Here is a 16,127-nt window from a genome sequence, read left to right on the forward strand (position 1 = left end):
AATACATTCCGGTCAGCGAGCGCAGTATAGTCGTTTTGTAGGGAACGAAACATGGCAGTGGAATTGCAAAGTTCGAAAAAAGAGATATTTTTAATAGGGAGTCGTAAAACACCAAATTACGGGCTTGAGACTTCCCTCTAACGGACAAGTTCTGTCTGTTTTGTTTTGTAGCATCCAAGAAGTAAATTTAACCATCAGTGAAAGTGCAAACCTCACTATTCGGGAATGAATCACCTTTTGGGAAAAGGCACGCATTCCCACTAAATCGTTGCCAAATTGTGTGAATAAACTTAAAAACCTGTAGCAAATTTGGAGAGACTTACAAAAAAAAATGCAAAGAAACTGCAAGAAGTATTCAGGCAGCGCCAACAAGAATTTGAGAGTAATTTAAACAATTTATTCAATATTGCACATGCTTATGCACTTCGGTTAATCAAAATAGAGGAAGATAAACATATAGCATATAAATCAGTACCTGGAACAAGTATATTAGAACCTGGAACAAGTATATCAGAACGTGGAATAAGTATTCCAGAACTTGGAACTATTATTCCAGAACCTGGAACTATTATTCCAGAACCTGGAACTATTATTCCAGAACGTGGAGTAAGTATTCCAGAACCTGGAACTATTGTTCCAGAACCTGGAACAAGTAAATATGTAATGAGGAGCGATTTTATTACTCCAAAGTCAGTAGCTGCATTGGACAGGAGTCCAAGTATACGAGATTATGGGTTTATTCTTGAAGCTAAAATTGACGCACTTGGGTGTAACATTGATGAATTTCCCACAGGTAAATCTTCAAATCAAAGAATTCGAACCGAAAAGTGGAAAGAGCACGAGGTAAGAATAAAAATTGGTTTTCAGTACGAGGTACCATATGTCGTGAATTTACCTTGGGATATGAAACTGTTGCCTGCTTTGAGTGCTCAAAAATCAAAAGAATATCGCTTATCTATAGTTATTTTATAAGGATGTGACGAACAACTCATTACTGAGTCTAAACTGGATAATTTTCTACAGGAAAAGAACGAACACAGGCTGTTTGAAAGGCAGTTTTAGATTGAAATCTCGAAGATAAAGTTCAAAACTCTCAGTTGTCTACAGCTTCCAAAACAGGTCCTTTAAGTGGTTCTTGCGCTATTCTTGAGCAAATATTTAATACAGAAATGCTTACCGCTATCATATATATGAACTGATCTATCCCACTAAAATACAGTGCTATGGAGGAGCTGCGGAGTTGTTCCGAACTATACCCTAACTCGGAAAATTTACTTAATTTTTACCGTGCTGAACTCACTAATATTACGGTCAAGGATGACTATCAAAAGTTGATAGAACTGCCTATCATATTTTTAGGTAGAGATACAGAAAATGAATTTAAAATAAGACCACCGGGAGCCACGCACCAAGCTCGATGGATGGCTCGAGCGATTTACTCCCTAAAACTATTACTATTTAGTTCACAACTAAAATTAGATACGAAGGAAAATGAAGTATTGTTTGATGTCTGCTTGTTTGTAGTATACGTGAGACCATGGCTTCAATGCATTTTGGCAGTCAAAGCACAGAACAAAGATTCGTGCTTTTTGAAAAAAGTTTACGAAAATGTGGACCCAATTATCTCAAAAGCTGCTCTGCAAAAATTCACCCAGCTTTTATGGTATGGTCAATAATATTTCATTATTTGATGTAAAAAAGACTGTCTCACTGCTTAGAGCAGTAAACGATGCAGCTGAAAGAGCGGTAAAAATGATACAGGACTTTCATGGTTATTCTTACAGCTGATGAAGAACAAAAACAATTTGTGTTACGTTACGTTCAAGAGCACCGGAACCTCTATCCTGACTGCAAAAAGCAAACATTGATATAAAAATATGTACAGTAATGTTTCTTGTAGTCTAATATTGTTGTAAATATCTGCTTTAAATAAATTGATGTCGCGTATAGTAAGGAATTATACAGTTAGCAATCTTTCCACTGTAGTTGCCGTACAGGATTACAGATTCAACTTTGACCTCAAGTCGGCACGGGTTCCCGTTATTTTATTGCAATAAAACTTTTTTCTCATGCTTCTGAGGTGGAATGGAAAAAATTTGGAGGGTATGCGTATTCGATTTCACAAATTTTTTTTTCGCCATTATATCTTGGGGACACCCTAATATATATATATATATATATATATATATATATATATATATATATATATATATATATATATATATACAATATTGTAATTGTTCCTACGTGAATTAAAAAGAAAATTTAATCAAGAGAAGTAAAATTGTTCACTTTTGGTACACCATATCAAATAACAAGTTTTCAGAAACATTAGTTTTTTTTCTTCAAAGGTTAATAGATTCGTCTATAAGAGCATTTTTATGGCAAAGTTTAAAGTTTGATGGAATCAGTCAAAACTTTAAAAAAAAAAAATCATTGAAAAAACACTTACGGTAATTTTAACTCTTTTCATTTTTATATAAACAAAATATATTGTAGATTATTTCTCTGCAACAAAGAAACAAGAGAGAAAAATGTTTTTTCTTAATAACCTCATTAAAACACAAAAGCTTTCTTGTGAGCTACATCTGTGGTTTCATTATTCTTGGTTTCGAATAAAATACTTTTCCCATTTCATAATTAGTTTCCCTTACTAGTACAGCAAAAATTCTTCAGCTTTATTCTTAAACCTCTCCTTTTTTTTCTTTCTTTTTCAATGTTTTTTAAAATGAAAGTTACACTAGAAAATATTTTAATAGCTTTAATGAGGTTGCATTAATTTTATTATGTAAGGTACATTGAAAGTAAAGTTAGCGGTCAGATTTTTGCAGTAACTATCTTTTAACGATTACTATACTAATTTACAAAAGTGGTTCAACTCTCGTATAAAAGACCAACTTTTGTCCTCTAACTAAAGAACAAAATACATATATCATAATTAAGACAAGATTTCTTCTTAGCATAAGTTAGTGTATATAAGACACTTCTGAAATTCAACGCGTCTAACATAAACAATGTTATGTGAGTAAAACATACTCAATTACTCATAAATCAATCATTTATTGCTTGCATTTAGTGATTAAGTCTTTTCAAACTGTCCAAATGCAATGCATCAATAAAATATCTTTAAATTTATACTGAAAGAAATAAGGAAAAAAAAATAGAAAAAAAAGGGGAAAAAAAAGGTAAAAGAAATACACAAGAGGGAAACATTTGTTCTGGTTAAAATTTAAAAAATCTAAAATGTCACTATTGTTCGCTCAATATTTATCGCGTGTAATAAGCTCAATTGTAGACATATAATGTTAGACAAGCAAGTCAATTTATTTCTTCGAATGAATTGTATTCTCATAAAAGAAAACGTGTAGCAAAATGTGTGCAATGGCTTAGTGGATTGATTGTAACACTTTTTCGACTTTTTTGAATTATTTGGAGATTATGGGCACACGGGTCCAAGACGCTTCTGTATAAAATGATTGCCCAAGTGATTATATGGCAGAGTTTTGGGATGTGAAGAATTACATGGCGAAAAGAAGTAAAATTTTTTGGGGGAAAAATAAAAAAAATTGCTGTTTTATTATTGAATTTAAGGACAGGCGAGAATACTTGAATCAACTGAGCAAAAAAAAAAAAAAAAAAGGCACAAATAAATGTACAGGCGTAGAAACAAAACAATACGTATTTTCTCTCGCTTTTAAGCTCATATATACCTATATACATGGAGTTCCCGTTTAACCTGAAAGACATCTATTTTCGTAAATGTTAGTCCTGGATGCATACTTTCAATGGCAAAAATGTTTAAAAACAGATGCAGAGGTAAGATATTGAAAGTTTAAAGCGAAAAAGAAATGGGTCAAAAAATACAAAATTTAACTTTTTATACGGGCCCCAGGTCCCCAAAATTATATTTCAGGAAATGATCTCTATAGGAAGATAATTCCAGTACAAAAAGTTTGATATTAGTACGACCAGCATTCAACGAGATATGAAATGCGGCCTTTAGTGACTTACACCACTTAACACTCGCCTTCAATAAAGCCTTTTAATGGGGCGACCAACAAGAATTTAAAATTACACTCCTGTTTGTGAAAATTGCAACACCATGAAGGAAGCATCATAGTTGAATGAAATTTAATACACAGTTGAGAAGTAATGGTACAAATAAATGATTACATTTTCAAACCAAACAAACAATAAAAAAAAGATAGAAATTAGTATTTTGTGTGGCCGCCACGCGCCGCAATAGGAGCTGCTACACGACTAGGCATGAAGTGAAACAAAGTTTAAATATCTGCCTGCGGAAGAGTATTCCATATTGTTTGCATGCGCAAACAAACTTAGAGTGTCGAACCAACAGGACGAGGATCACGAGCGAGACGCCGCCCAACGAAATCTCACGCATGTTCAATCGGTGACATATCCGGGGAATATGCAGGCCAAGGAAGAAGCTGTACCTGCTGCGAATCAAGGTAGGATTTGACAGTCCTGGCGACATGTGGACGGACATTATCCTGCTGGAATACAGCCCCTGGCAATCCTTGCAGGAAAGGAATAGCTTGGGGCTGTAAAACTTCGTTTATATATCGGGTACTGTTCAAATTGCCCACAATTCGTAGCAATTGTGATCGTCCATGATATGCTATGGCACCCCAGACCATAACTCTGGGTGTTCGTCCACTGTGGCGTTCGATAATGTACTCCGGAATGTGCCGTTCACCGACATGGCGCCTGACACGAATTTTGGCCATCATGGTGCCACAAATGGAAGCGGGATTCGTCAGAAAAGACGACCTGCGGCCAATCAGCACGCCAGCTCCTATACACATTGGCCCATTGCAGCCGCAGGCGACGATGGAATCCTTGCGCTCAGTCCACGTTGCAGCAGACGTCTCCGAATTGATGAAGCACACAATGAAACACCTGTAGCTGTTGACCACTGTGTTGCCAATTGTCTAGAAGAAGCTGTGCGGTCCGTTAGCACCATACGCAATAGGTGTCTGTCATCGCGAGCTGACGTCACATTTCTGGGTCCAATCCCAGATTTCCGAGCTGTCCCGACCCTCGTCCGTCCACTGCTTCCAAACACGCATGATTGTGCTGCTGTTACGCTGCACACGAGCGGCCAGTGCACGATAAGACAATCCAGCTTCATCCAAATAGCACTGCTTGGTTTTCTTGGGAGAACCGCACGTGACTGAAATATATCTCTACATAGAAAATGATCTCCTTTTCTCTCTTACAAAAATAATTTTACTCTGGTTGGGGCGAACATAAACTGAGATTGAGATGTGCTTATCCTTCCTAATGCTGCCATGTTAGGTTTGCCCCAACTATAATTTAATTTTAATGCAAATCGGAGTGTGCCTAATTATTTTTTTTTCTAATGATTGTTGGTAGTTTTCAAATAATAATCACTGCTCTTTATATACTCGCATAATTAGGAATCATTCCCAACTTTGCATTGCCTTTAAATTGTCTCTAATAAACAAAACTCAATGTTGTTTCGTCGAGTCTCATATTATTTTATGGTTATAAAGGAGTAAACAAAAATCTCATTCCTGATTAAAAAAAAAAAAAAACATTTTATAATTACTAGTGAAAAGGCTATTGCGAAGCTGTAATTGAACAATATGTTTCAGTATATTTTCTTAGTTATATAACGTTTCATAATTGTAACTTCTACTACAAGGTATAGTGGGAAAAGTGAAATTTACTTTAACATGAACAAAGGGGTTTTTCGCCAAATTAGGCGGTTTTGAGGATCATATTGTTTAAGTGGCCCATCGATAGTAGTCTTTCCTTAAAAATGTATTTTTTTTTGCATTAAATCCGTTCTAGAAAACTTTCTTAATATGCAGAATTAATTCAAGCAAATACTTCTCTTTTTTAGGATTTAGTAACATAAATAATTAGTTCAAGCTAATTATTTTCCTCGAGTATCTACACCAATGAATTTCTCAAATTAAAATCCCTTAGTTTCTGTGAAAAACATTTTGTCTGCGATCGTTTTCAACGGAGCCTTGAAAGATAATTGTTTTACAGAGTCAGTTTTAGGAAAATAAACAAAACGGCAATCTGGGTTATAATCAGACATGATAATAAAACTGTTAGTCTAACTGGAAAGCAACGTTGGAGGAAACACAAACTAATTACGAAAAGAGTTTTCTGACAGAAAAAGCGGCTACAAACAGCTATAGGAACGTAGAAATGGTGGAAAGTAATTTTCAAAGGAGCCTTTATTATCTTTTCAGAGAGCGGTTGAAGCAAAAGAGGAGGAGAACTTTTTTCATGAGCTGTGTTTCCACTGTTATTCTTGTTCTTTACTCTTTCACCGTATAACGGCGTGTGCATAAATACCTTGTTGCTTTTTAGTTTTTTTCAAGCAAATTATTTTAAACATTTAAAATTGTTTTCCTTGCAGTTTTTTACATGATGTTTGATTACACCAAATTACGTTGGCAATCATCCAAAATGCAACACCAAGGGCGTGAAATACAGGGTGATTTTTACTAAAGTTACAATTTCAAACTGCTCAAATTAAAAAAAAAAAAAAAAAAAAAAAAAAAAAAAAAAAAAAAAAAAAAAAAAAAAACGAGACAGAATGACTTGATATTTCACTAGATGAGTCTTGAGTTCAAGGGACTTTGTTTGGTGAAGAAAAAAAAAAGTTTAGTGCCGGTAGATGGGCAGATTCATTAAACGCTAAAGGGATTCTTCAAAGACGGAAATTTTCGTTGCCATGAAGATGCAATAGGTTCCTAGGGTTTGCGAATAATTTACCAGAACAAACAGCGATAGTGACAAGGATAAAAGATGAGCCTCATCAGGGTTGCCAACTACTTCGCATCTTGCGGAGTTGCTCCGCAAAAATAGTGAAACTCCGCAGCTCCGCCAAAAAGTTATTTTGCTCCGCATTTCCCAGCCGAGCTTTTTTAAGCATGACATACTAGTGTTTAAAGCTGATTTTTATTTTTATGCTAGTGCTTAAAATGATTATCAAATGTCAAAAGCAATTTTCGATAAGTGGCTTTAGTGTTTTTTATTGAATGCAAAATATCGAGCTGCTCCAAAAACCAAATGCTCCTCAAATTGCTTCTCCAAGGTTGGCAGCCCTGGGCCTAATGTAACAAGCACTTTATGGATGATTAACGCATTAGTTGTGCCATCCGCCTTGTTTCGCTACTTACTTTTAACAGGAAGCGCAGAACGTCATTTTCCATACTTGGAGGTTATCTGTGGTGATTGTGTGCATGTGGTAACCATTTCAAGTCTTGTCTATGTATCTAGCATAACTCTGCAAAAGCAATGTAAATTCTGATTGCACCATCTTAGTTTTTTTTTTTTTGCAAAACAAAATCCCATGGCCACCTGACAGTTCTTGTGGGTTAAATGTGGAATCATTCTGACTCATAGAGGAATGAATAGAGAAGATGAAACGTTCGTATTGTTACTATCGATTTTATCGAAATTATATCGACTTTCAAATACTTTTTTTTAAATTTATTTTTTAAAATATTTATAATAAGTAGTAATTTGTAAAGAAAAAAAGGGGGAAGGGAAACCAGCTTGCTTTGAAACCTTTTTATTTTCATAATATAATTTTTAATTCGACGCTTGAAACACTTCGTGCGTTAACGATGGCTTTCACTGGCATACTATAAGTGCAACAACTATTAACTTGTGATAAATATCATTTGATAGTTGAACGCAACTTTCTTTAGAAAGAAAAAGCGCAACAAAACAGAACAAATTTAATAGAATCATTCTATTGCTGTATTTCATTTATCGTCTGTGAGGTTATGCTTATGTTTAGCTGTGTGTTATTTTTAAAACTGTGTATTAGCAACAAATGGTTTTGTTTTATTGTTTTTAGAAAACAAAAACGAAAAATAAATAAAGTTAGAAAAAATGTGATGTTTATAGTTCTAAAACACTTTCTTCGAATTTATCTAAACTAAAGTTTGAGTACTTTTTAACCGACTTCAAAAAAGGAGGTTATGATTTCGTCTTGCGGCTTTTTATACATGTTTTCGTATTTCGCCAAGATTACTGGACCGATTTGAAAAAACCGTTTAGGAAAGTTCTTTTTCTGTTTGAAACGGTATACTTCTCTCGGTTGTTTAATGGTATTCAAGTCCAGGTATGAGGGATCCTGGAGAAATCGAGGGAATTCTTCAGATTTCTTACTCGAGCTTTATTGTTTGTAAATTCATAGCGTCTCACTTAAAGAAACGATTTTTATGATTTTTTGTTTAATTGATAGGAGTGATCTAACTTAGGTCCCAAACATTTGCTTCACCATATTTGTTCTTTAAAAAAAAGTTACGAGGAAAAACAATAAACTTTATTTAATTTTAATATTGTGCCATAAAACAAAGGTACTTTCTTTACCTAGTGCTAAAGAAAGTATCATAAAACATTAATATTAATCAGGAGTGCCCTTGATGGGGGGTTGAGGAGTATTTTACCTTTTTAGGGGGCTCTTGTTTTGGGGGAGTACCCCCTAAATATTTCCCCTGTATTAATCATTAGTAGTCATATCGTAAATTTTGTGTAAAGATTCCTCTGAAGCAAACAGGAAATTCATTTAGTATCTCATTGCTTTAGTAGTAGTTTGATCTACATATATACAGCATCGCAGTAGATACTCTGTTTCTAGTGTGGTGTTGATCTACAACGGAGCCAAGTAAAGAGAAAAGTGACTTTTTTCACGAGTTACGTGATACGTATTATTGTGAAATATAAAATAGTTAGGAAAAATATTGACATTTAAATGGTTCTAACTAAATTAGCGCAAATAAATCCTGGAGAGGAGCAAAGATCAGTTTTTAGTGCCAATCGTATAAAATGTTATGCGCATTAAGATTTTTTCTTTTTTTAACCGACTTCAAAAAAGACGTTTTCAACTCGTCGGAATCTTTTTATATGTGTCCCCTGTAAACTCAAACACGCGTAGACCAGTTTGGAAAATTCTTTTTTTTCTCGTTTGAAAAGGTATATACTTCCCAGGTGATCCCTTGGTCATCAGGTTACATTTGAAGATGGGATCCTTGAAAAATCAAGAAAACTCTTTAAATTCTATGTTCAAAGTTAAAGCGATTTCTGTTGTTTTTAAGTAACTCGTGATTTTTTTTTCGGAAAGCATACTTTGATAAAGTCAAACTGATGATGAAAACAATTTTCTTTGAAACTAATTGCGCATTTGAACAAGCCTTTCTTCACAGTCTTCTGAAGTCTCCGAGACGCTATGCTCTTTTTCCTTCTCTATTTTTCTCATCTAAGCTGTTTTCAGACTCCTGTGGGCTCGACGCTTTCTCACTCGAGATGTACGTAAGGAGCGTACCACATACGTATTTATTTTATATTTACAGCGCTAAAAAGAAAATAATAAATTATTTTCAAATAAAAAAGAACCGACTTCAAAAAACAAAGAGGAACTACACTCCTCTTCGTGAAAATTGCAGCACCACGAGGGACTTACGCGAGCGAGCTGAAAATTGGAGGAAATGTAAAGAAGGGCATGATATGCAAATGATTAGAATTGCAGACCGGTAGCACATGCGTATGCTGAGCAGCGCCCTTTGAACGGCGGGTCGAACCGTCGGCCTTCGTGAAGCTGGATTATCTTATCGTGCAGTCGCCGCTCGTGTGCAGCGTTTTATATTTACAGCACTAAAAAGAAAAAATAAATTATTTTCAAATAAAAAAAAAACAGACTCCAAAAAACAAAGAGGAACTAAAAGGTAAAAAATAATTGATCATACTTACATACGATTTCCTACCCAAACGTATAAATCAAATTTATTTTACAATTCCAGTACAAAAATCAACTAAACACCAAATTATAAAATAAACACTGATTTTAATTACTATACGATGAATTATTTTAATACTTGACTAATTATATACGATTTCTTAATTTTTAATAGCCATTTGAAGTCGGAGCCTCCTATAAACTACTACCTAACGTAACTGACAACACATCAAATCCTGAGTTAAACACTAATTTAACAAAATGCGAGAATCTTTAAAACTAAACCTACTCAGTTACGTTAGCTAGTAGTTTATAGGAGGCCCCGACTTCAAATGGTTATTAAAAATTAACAGATCGTATATAATTAGCTAGGTATTAAAATAATTCATCGTATAGTAATTAAAATCAGTGTTTATTTTATAATTTGGTGTTTAGTTATTTTTGTACTGGAATTGTAAAATAAATTTGATTTATACGTTTGGCTAAGAAATCGTATGTAAATATGACAAATTATTTTTTACTTTTTAGTTCTTCTTTGTTTTTTGAAGTCGGTTCTTTTTTTTATTTGAAAATAACTTATGATTCATTTTATAGCACTCATCCACACACACACACACACACACAAAAAAAAGAGAGAAAGGAAAGAAAAAAAAAACGAGCTGATGTGTGCATCACATGACTTTCTTTTGCGCTAATTTAATGATAATAGTACCTTGGACTTGAAGTGAGCAAAGAAACACTTCAAATATTTTTCACCCCAAGTTTGTTGTTAATCGAAGCAAAAAAAGAAAAAAAAAACTTTTATACAGATTAATTTCCCCAATAGTGGCAATTTTAATGTGATTCAATTGTTAACTCTCTAAATATCGCCAATAGTGGCCAACTTTAAAATAAATAAAAAAACACGCCAAATTTGTCGCCAAGTTGGTGACAAATTTTGGCGACCAAATACTTAGCGATATATTGCCAATTGATCGCCAAATTATAACACCACTTGAGCTTGTAATTGAAATTAACAATGATTGCCCAGCAAAAAAGCATGAAAGACCCCTTTTAGAGCATCCGAATGCAACCAAAAAGGGTGGGAGTCTAGGTGCACAACTAGACTCCACTAGGAGTCTACGTACCAAATTTCAACTTTCTAGGACAAACCGTTCTTGAGTTATGCGAGATACATACCCATATACACACATACGCATACATACGTACAGGGGCGGACTGGCTGAATTTGGCCCAGTCGGCAAAAGAATATTTTGGGACAACTCTGTAAATTAAAAAAGTTAAATTAAACAGTACCGGATCTCGATTCTTCTGAGTCGAGCAAAGACATTATACTACAACTACAGTTCTATACAACTATTTTAAAGGTAAAAAAAAAAGGAAATTGTGAAACGTAAAATAAAGCGATATTTTCAAAGTTGATGTCAAAAGCCGCAATTTTGCAATTTTCGGTAACGTTAAAGGAGTGGGAAAAGAAATGGTTCCCCCCACACGATTTTGTTTTCTTAACTTTTTTTTTTTCAAAACTGAAGTCTGTTTTAGTCTATTTGTTTTTTAGTCTATCTATGTTTACAATAGAATGTCGGGGGCTCTTCTCAGAAATGCCCCGAAATGGGAATTTTAAAAATGCAATTTAGGCTACCCCATGGTAAATTAATCGAACAGGGAAGCATCGGAAGCTCTCAACGAAAACGTTTCGAATTTGAACTGTTAAAAAAACGCAAAACTATCTTTGGTCACTTTTGAGAGAGTAGGTGCTCAGTGATCTTATTTAGAAGCATTTAAAAACTGAAGTATGCTTGACCCAATTTTAAACTACATTTCGTTACTACAGGGAATCCAATGACTCTCCTTCGCAATTTTTCGACATTGAAATTTGAAAAACATAATGGAAACATTGAAAGGAAAGGGGAAAGTTTTCCTGAGTGTATCCCCCAAGATTTTTTAGGAGGGCGCCGTGCCCTTCCGCTTTTAAGCTAACCTTTGACCCAACACTGAAACAACCCTCCTTGCCCCTTAAAAGTTTAAACAAAACATCACAAAAACGAATTTTTTTTCAAAAGGTCAAGATTCACACAAGCCTGTCCTTGAAACGTCACTCCCTCGTTTCAATCAGACAAGAATCTTATTAGAATATGTCTGAATGTGTTTTGCATTACCTTTAAAACTAAACATCAAAAAGCTTTTAAAATTTTGAAAATAATTAGTATCGAAAACACTTGAACTTTGTTTGTACCTAGTATACCAAAATGTAAAAGAAGCATCTTTTTTATTTGACAAAACTTTTCTTAAAACTTACTCTTTTATCTGAAAGCGCACTGCCCCTTTTTTGGTCTGAGGGAAACACCAGTCCCCTCTGGGCATTTTTTCCTGAAACTGAAATTAATTTTAGGCTATAGTGCAGATAAAAGATTTACGGAGCTCTCCCACGGAAATTTCTATAAGTGAAATTTTAAACTATCTTCAGTGAGTTTAAGGGAATGGCGAAGGTTCAAAGACTTTGTCTGGCAATTTTTCGGTATTTAAATCTGAAAAACCCAAATGAGGGCTTTGATGCAAAAACCAGGTAAGTCCAGACTCATTCATCTTTAGTAAGACCTACAAATACTCATCATTGTCCGATAGAAAGGCTAATATTTTCCCCACATAATGGACTACAAAGCAGAAGTCTAATTTACATTTGTGTCTCGATGTTGCACCAGTCGGAACATCTACATTCTCCACACGTAAAAATACATTTTAAAAAAGGAAAACGTTTGGGCGTAAACTGTTTCTTGCATTAAAGTCCTCAATTGTAGACTGAAGACTATCGCTGGTGACTTTAGGACTACAAAGGGACCTCATACCTGAAATACCTTAAGAACCCTGTTAAGTCTAAATCTGGCCCCGATTACAACTAATGTTGCTCAAAAAAAAATTGACCCCCCCCCCTCCCCCGAACTCAGTCCTAATCCCGCTAATCGTCAGGAGCTCTCCTTTCTGAGTCTAAATTTTGTCCTGTTTCAGATTCAGTTTATCGTAGTCAGTAGCGGATTTTATAGGGGGGGGGGGTGAGGTGACAGAGGACCCGGGCACCCTCCAAAAGGAAATATTAATTTAACTAATCATTTTTTTTTAATTGATTTCTCTATATAACATGAAGAAATGTTTTACAGTTATTTAAAACGAACACAGACACAAATCCTATTTGAATAAATGCATTTTTGTTTTCTAAAGAAGTAATACTAGAGTCAGGGATCACAGCTGTAATTTAACTAACTTCGAACTAAAAGGAACGTAATACACCGCGATTCGTCTATAAATTCTCTTTTGATGGAATCAGTAATTGACCTTTTTTTTTTTTTAAAGTCGTTTTAATTCCAAAAACTATTTGCGAGGTAAAAGATTTTTTTTTTCAGCTTATAAAAAATGCAAAATAAAATAAATCATAGATGATAGTTCCTTGGCAAAACCATAATATTTAATTGAGAAATTGTAATGGGGTGGGTAGCTTTTCAATTTCTTCAGCCCCTTAAAAAAACTATTTGTGTATCCGCTCCTCAGGGGCGTGCACAGGAGGGGGCGGGGAGAAGGGACACCTTTTGGCCCGGGCCCGAGCCTGATGGGGGCCTAATATTTTTTAAACTAGGCGTGAAATACAAGGGTATGGAGCGAGCCCGGAAAAGTCATTTGTGAGGGGCCCCAAAATTTCTGTGCACGCCCCTGATCGTAGTCCAGACTTGCTCTCCCGTACGCAATTCTGAGATGATAATACTTGTATAAGGAAAATTTACAACAGAACAATGAAATATCTTGTAAACTGGCAGCATTTAAATGAATCTGTCACAATCAGTAAATACCAGCTGCGTGCACAGACATTTTGTGGCCCGTCACATATGACTTTTACGGGCACCCCTCCATCTTGTTTACCCCTACGTCCCTACATTTATTTCATCCTTCATTTAAAAAACCTCAAACCCCCTTCAGGCTCGGAACCTGACCAACAGGTATCCCTCCCCCCCTCCCCTTGTGCATGCCAGTGCTTATTGTATCAACACCCCAAAGCATGGCCCACGCATTGGAAGGGCCAGGCCGATTTGTTCAATGGTGCAGGCCCCTTTAATTTTTGTTAATAGATGGACAAATATAAGTTTTTAACGCTCCTTTTTAGTCCCGGGCCCTTTTTCATGCCATGTCGAACCCCATTTTCTCTGGCCTCCTTTCGTTTCCTCAATGTGAGAGTCATGGCCCCCAAAGCTCTAGAAATTAGAGAAAAAGTTGATTAAATTCATTAGTTGTATTAAATTCAATAAAAAAATTGCTGGAAGTGGCCCAGTCGGGGATCCCCGACTAGCCGACCTGGCCCGTCCACCCCTGCATACGTACATACAGACGTCACGAGAAAACTCTTTGTAATTAACTCGGATATCGTCAAAATGGGATATTTAGGGTGTCTGTACGTTCTTAGACATATATCCACTTGTGACCGGGTTGAAAAAAAAAAAAACTTAATATTCATTCGGGGGCGAGCATTATTAAGGCCGATTTTTGAGCGAAATTTTTTTCGCGAATACAATACTTCCTTTTGGTAAAAGGAAGTAGAAAAAAAAAAAAAAAACAGATTTTTTTTGTCGCTTGTTCTGACTGCCAAAGCCTGACTTCGGATATTGGCGATGTTTAACTAAAATGTTCACTGTTCGTTTTTGTACACTTTCCGAACATCGACTATAATTTCTAAGCCACTTGAAGCGGCATACCGCCTCAAATACTGTTTGTCAAGGCACAACAAGCAAACGAACTGTCATTCTACTTTGTTTAAACAACTTTAAAGTAGCAGGTGTTTTGCTTAAAATTGTAAGAAAACCGAGAAGCAATACACAAACTAGGAAATACAGTGTAACTTATTTTCTGTTCTATTTATCTATTTTATTAGAAACAAAAATTAATAAGACGCTCATTAAAATGAAATTACTTTACTTCCATTCGATGATGCAATCTTTGTCCAAGGTTTTTTTTCCGCACCCTGTATGCTGCCGTGCCAAGTGCAAATGGAATCTGCAGTTGAGTTCTAGCAGAGAGATTGTGTTTTAAAATTCGGCTCTTCCATATATTTGATTCAGATTTTTTTTTTTTCAAAATTTATTTTTTAAAAAAATTCTGACTTATTAAGTACTTATTAAGTAAAATACGAAACAGAGAAAAACTTGGTTTTAATAACTCAGTTTTTTTTCAAAAGTGTAGGTATGACTACTTTTACTATTATGCTAAGCACGGCCGTATGAATAAACTGAAACTCCAGTTTAAGTTCTGATTCAGTTTTTGGAACCATTACGCAGTTTTGGTTTTGGGTTTCTGTAGGAAAGGAAAAGAAAAACCAATTTCGGGTTTTGATTTGGACTTAGACTGGACTGGAAAGAATCAAAACTTAATAGCTTTCACTTACAAACAGTAAAGTTACATTGTAAGGAAGGGAAATCATACTTATTTTTCTTTCAAACAATATCAATCATGTTTGAAAGTCAAAAATTATAATTATTATTTCAAGTTTCAAACGCAATTTAAAATAGAAAATATAATCGTTATGATTAGACAGATATTACTCAATTTATTATTGGTTGAACGACGACTTGACTTATTTCTGGTGTTTGATCAAGAAGGCTCTGAGTTATAAAACAAGAAGTTTTGTTTTTCCTAATTAAACTTACTTTTATGTGTATTTCTGTCAAGCAGAAAAAGAAGATATTTGGATATCATAAATTTTTTGATGTTTAACCTTTTATATGTTCCCAGAAACACAAAGCTATTAAGAAACCCCATTTTTATTCATTAAAAAATCAATTTTTCCATTTTTTCCAATTTCTCCCGGAAAAAAAGGTAAAAAACCTGTTTTTTTTCTACCACTTCAAAATTTCCGGAAATTTTACATCTCTACGGCAGACAAAACTACGAAAAGTCGAAAATACGAACTTACGCATTCAACGGTATGAACCAAAAAACAATTTAGTCATTAGAGTGCCTTTTGCAAAAATAATCTTAAAAAAAGTTTTTCGAAAATGCCCTTTCAATATGATCGGTAGCTTTATATTTACTTTAGTAATAATGTGTATCTGATTCAAAGAATTATATTTACTCTAAATATTTAGTACGAATTACAAAATTAATATCTCTAAAAAAAATCAATTGGTACGTGCAATATTTTAAAAAATATTGTTTTTAAAAATAGGATTTAAGTGTAATATTTCAGCAGTAGGATAACTTACTGTTATTCCTAAGATTAAATGTCTTACTATTGCTTTTAGTTGACGATATGTTTTAAGGAGGTTTTTATTAATTTCTTTTTTTGGAAAAGAAGGAGAGGGGGTAGTAGCGGATTATTCGTTCATTGATGTCACAA

This window comes from Uloborus diversus, chromosome 3 (assembly GCF_026930045.1).
Source record: "Uloborus diversus isolate 005 chromosome 3, Udiv.v.3.1, whole genome shotgun sequence".
Lineage (NCBI taxonomy): Eukaryota > Metazoa > Arthropoda > Arachnida > Araneae > Uloboridae > Uloborus > Uloborus diversus.